Here is a 5,417-nt window from a genome sequence, read left to right on the forward strand (position 1 = left end):
AATTTACATTCTCACCAACAGCATACAAGGATTCCCTTTTCTCCACATCCTTACCAGCATTTGTTATTTGTGGTCTTTTGATGACAGCCATTCTGACAGGTGTGAGGTTATATCTTATTGTGTTTTTTATTTGTATTTTCCTGACGAATAGAGATGTTGAGCATCTTTTCATGTGCCTGTTGGCCACCTGTATGTCTTCTTTGGAAAAATGTCTATTCAAGCTTCTGCTCATTTTTTAATCAGGTTGTTTATTTTTTTGATATTGAGTTGATTGAGTTGTATGAACCATTTGTATAGTTTGGATATTAACCCCTTATCTGTCATATTACTTGCAAGTATTTTCACCTACTCGGTATGTTGTCTTTTCATTTTGTCAGTGGTTTCCTTTGCTGTGCAAATTTTTTAAAGTTTAATTAGGTCTCATTTGTTTATTTTTGATCTTGTTTCCTTTGCCTTAGGAGAGATCCAAAAAGAAATATTACTACAATTTATGTCAAAAAGCGTTCTACCTTGTTTTCTTCTAAGGCATTTTAAGGTTTCCAGTCTTACATTTAGGTCTTTAATCCGTTTTGAGTTTATTTTTGTGTATGGTGTTAGGAAGTGTTCTAATTTCTTTCTTTTACATGTAGCTGTCCAGCTTTCCCAGCACCACTTGTTGAAGAGACTGTCTTTTCCGCATTGTATGTTCTTGCCTCCTTTGTCATAGATTGATTCCAAAGACTGACTTTATGGGCCAAGTGATCATCAGTGTTGTGTGCTCACCTTTCCTAGCAAATTCTTCATGTGTTCACTTACATTGGATGTATGGACTTAGACCTAAGTTCCCCTTACCGGAATATATAAAAATAAATATTACTTGAACAAAATGTCATAAGACTGGGTGGCTGGAAATATAAATTTTCAAGTTCTTTACTACTCATTATTTAACCTTGCTCAAAAGTTTCCTAGAAAATAAATATCAGTTTTGAAGCCTGTCTTTTGCAAAATCATATTTAGTAGAATTTTCCTCCCCACCTACCTTGATCCACCACTTTCTACATCAGTTTGCTGTCATCTGGCAAAGCAGTTGTAAAGAACCATTTCTCAAATCAGACCTTTTGAAACAGTATTCCCTCCTCAAAGTAAAATAATATTAATAAAGACTGTATCAAAACCTGAATTAATATACCATTATCTTCAATTTCTATTTTCTTTGTTGCAAACTGTCAAGTCAGATGGGCTAAACAAACATGTGAGCGACCTCTGGAAAAATAAAATTATACTTTTAATGGCCAAAAAGTAAATTAAACAAATTAAAACTTAGCATGATGAAGTAAAGAATTTAAGGGCAGTTTTAGTAATCCTGCCAAGTTTTAATTCAGTTGGAAAGCAATTGGAAATGATGAAAATTGCATTCAGACCCTGAGTTTTAATAGATCATTAGTCAAGATCATCTAATCCACCATTTTATTAACAATTCTTAGAAGTGTTATTGAACTACTTGAGATAAAAGGGAAAAATATTCACAGAGCTTTGGCTGTAAGAGTTTTTGATTTTTTTTCTTGGTGCTGGTAAAGAAGTCTACAGAAGCAAGCCCTGTGTCTGAGAGCCCCGAAGTGGCAATTATCATGCTTGGTTTCAGTTCCTGAATGACTTTCCATCCTCCTCCTGTTTCTCAGTAGGGAGAAACATTAATTTACATTTTTTCTACTTCTTATTTCTACTAAAAGACACAACATTTTGGGGAAGATAATGGAATGCAGAGCAATAGGTATCACTATAATAAAGATGGGGAGATATTTTCCTCAAAATATTAACAAAGAAATACATACACATTTCTGTTTTTATGTGGTCAAATTGCAAACCTTAAACCCCCTAAGCTCACACCGATTTAAGAGGTTACCACATTCAGAAAAATAAATGAACACCAAACATGATAGCAGTGTCTTTCATTCTCTCTAGTTTGATAGTCCAAGGAAGCAAAATATTTTCCACTTTATAAAATCTTTAAAACTGCCAGGGGAGATATGCTGGCCTTCTCAGTGTTGGAGCAGAGAAAGCTTCAGCTAACCACATGGAAAACACATAAGGAGACCAGATTTTTCCAGTCCATAATTCAGTGAGAGTTAGGGTCTTACTTCCAACACCAGAAGTCTTAGGAGGTGACTGGTAACTTCACACACTGCCAAGTTTTTGAAATCGGATAAAGGATGAAGGTAAAGATGGCTACCTCTGTACACATAAAACTCGTTTACAGTAGTGATTATGCATTTTCCTTTTGTTTTTTCCCCCGTCTTAAAATGGCACTAACATGATATTTGTGTTGACTAAGAAAAATAAACAAAGCAGCTTTGCTCTGTAGGCACCACTTATTAGGATAAGAACCTTCCAAAGAAAAAAGATAGTGCTCCATAATTTGAATCAGATTTTGTTAAAGAAAATCTAGGTCCATCCATTCATTAAAGCATTCATGAATTTGTTAATTAAGTGAACAAATACTGATCATGTACCTGTTCCTATGTTCCTGACTGAGGCAAAAACTCATAGCAAGTTAGGAGCATGCATTCTGCAGTATGACTTCCTGGGTTCAAATCTGAGTACCACCAGCTAGCAAGGGCCACACTGGGGCCATCGCTTAGCTTCTCCAAGTATCTGCCTTCATTGGTATGGTAAGCATATTGATGGGAGGCATGTTGTGGATTTGTTGTTGCCTACACTATCAGGTGGAAGACACAAGGATAAGTGATTCTCTTCACTAACAGCTCCTCTTGTTGCTAAAATTCCTGGCTTTGTTAAAGAATGTACACAGTGAAGTCCCTAATCCAGGGGAGTTACCACTATTTCAAACATCTTTTTCTCTGTTTCATGATATTATTGTAATTTTATTGCATTTATATCAACTGTAATATCTATTTTAGCTAAATAAAAACGTTAAACAGGCTAACCTTCTTTTTTAATTCAGCAGAACGTTTGAGGATACTTGCTGTGTTTGCCATCATACCTAAGTCAAATATGCCTTTATCATATTTGGGATTTTTCTACCTATGGGATTACATATGAATAAATAAAAGCAAAACTCACCCCTCGATTATGTGGATACTTTTAACCATTGCTTTCTAGAATAAACACACACATGATTTATATACGTAATTCCAATTCTGTTTATTCCTTAGAAAGGACATTTAGTTCAAAAGCACATTCAAGATAGAAGAAGTGCAAGTGTCTTAAAGTTTGGTCTGTTTAACAAGTTTCAGTGCAAAACTTTATATCCAACATCACAACAAATACAAGTGAAGACAGAGAAATTTTCAAAATTAAAAATTTCAACCAATAGACCATCTAATACCAGAACCTTTCAGTGATAGATACTAGGAGTAACGAAGATGGATCAAGAAGTCGACCAAGGCTTGGTCTTCTTCGTGAGAGACCCCAGTTTTATTTCTTGGCAGTAGTATCTGAAAAATGGTAGAAAGTACTGTCCTGTCTCTTTCTCCACATGTTCACTGCCTGTGACCAACCATGAAGGCAGGTGACCACCTGCAGCCATCCTCTGGGATGGACCCTGGTGACCCCTGCCTCTGGGCGGTCTTCTCCCCCGACTGTGAGTGCCGCCAGTGACTCACTGCTAAAGGGGGGACAAGGCAGAAGAGAAGACCTCATGAGACATCACTCTCGATATTCAGTTTTAAAAAGACCCTGACTCCCATCCTGGGGGCTTCCCTTGCTCTCTCTCACTTGTGCTCTCTCAGATCGCTTGTGCTGGGGAAGCAGATTTCCACACTGGAAGCAGTCTTATGGAGAGGCCCATGTGGCTCAGCAAGCACGGAAGCCCTCATCCCCACCGTCCATGAGGAACTGGAGCCTGCTAAGGCCACGTGAGTGCAAGGGGACCCCTCCCCGTCCAGCTTTCAGATGAGACCACAGCCCTGGCTGGCTGTTTGACTACAACCTCATGAAAGACCTTGAACCAGAGGCCTCCAGATAAACTCTGCACAGATTCCTGACACACAGAAACTGTGAGGTAACTAATGTCTGCTGTTTAGGTCACTAAGCTTTAGGGTAGTTTGTTGTGTAGCAGTAGATAGTAATTCACACCCTTAATGCTTTTTTTTTTTTTTTAACAAGGACATTTTAATTAATTAATTTATTTATTTTTGGCTGTGTTGGGTCTTCGTTTCTGTGTGAGGGCTTTCTCTAGTTGTGGCGAGCGGGGGCCACTCTTCATTGTGGTGCACGGGCCTCTCACTGTCGCGGCCTCTCTTGTTGCAGAGCACAGGCTCCAGACGCGCAGGCTCAGTAGTTGTGGCTCACGGGCCTAGTTGCTCCACGGCATGTGGGATCTTCCCAGACCAGGGCTCGAACCCGTGTTCCCTGCATTGGCAGGCAGACTCTCAACCACTGCACCACCAGGGAAGCCCCTTAATGCCTTTAAAACTGCTTGTGAGGCAGAATTCTGAAGTGCATATGACTTTCTTCTCTTCCCTTTCTTTTATAATTTTCTTAAAATGATACACTACTACAGATATTAGGAAATAAGTTGAGGTAAACTACAGGAAAACCAACGGTGACCCACTATATTCTGGGAGGTAAAGGTATAGGCGTGAATTGGTGGAAGGCATCTGGGTGTACATCCTGGGTAATGTTTTCAATGTACAAAGTAAGCTAAGAACTGTAAAGGATCATAAAGAATTGCAAAGACTAGTGGCTGGATACCTTACTTTCTCTTGTTATTTTTGAAAAATGATTTTAGTCATTATATCAATGGACAGAGAGACCAAGAGAGATTTACTTATTCTTTCTGTGACAGCATGAGTTGCAAACAGTTATCTTGTTCATAAAGGTATAAAGAGGAAAAAAAAAAATACCCAGTAGAATGTGGAGCCTATTATTAAAAAGTCTAAATAAAAATAGAAAATATTTTTACAGCTAAAATATTTAAGGCATAAAGGGAAAGTATGATTTTGATGTTCTCCAAAATGCAGAAAATTATTTCAAAGGAGTATTTCAAATTATTAATAAAATATAAAAAGATACGTCAGCTAAAAACAAAGAAACGTACTGAGATGTAAATGGAACTAAATAATAAAAGGGAGGTTTAGAATAAAACTAATATTGGCCTGATTTATAATTCAAATGGGGGGCAGTACAATCATAATTAATGATGTCGAGAACCAGTGATGTGGGAGATGCACTGGAGCATCTCCTTCAGGCTGAACCGGAGGACAAACACCAGAGGGGACGGGAGACCCAGAGGTGAGGGATGCTGAGCCCAGCACGGGACATGGTGACAGAGGGAGAGCTCAGGTGCTGTTCCTGGATGGAGAAGAAGCTTCTCCAAAAGTGATAAAAGAACACTTACAGTAAACATACATGGCAAAAGATTTTTAAAACAAGAAAAAAAATGTTTTCAGCATTCTGACAGAAAGCAAGCTAATTAA

This window comes from Balaenoptera acutorostrata, chromosome 14, assembly GCF_949987535.1.
Source record: "Balaenoptera acutorostrata chromosome 14, mBalAcu1.1, whole genome shotgun sequence".
Lineage (NCBI taxonomy): Eukaryota > Metazoa > Chordata > Mammalia > Artiodactyla > Balaenopteridae > Balaenoptera > Balaenoptera acutorostrata.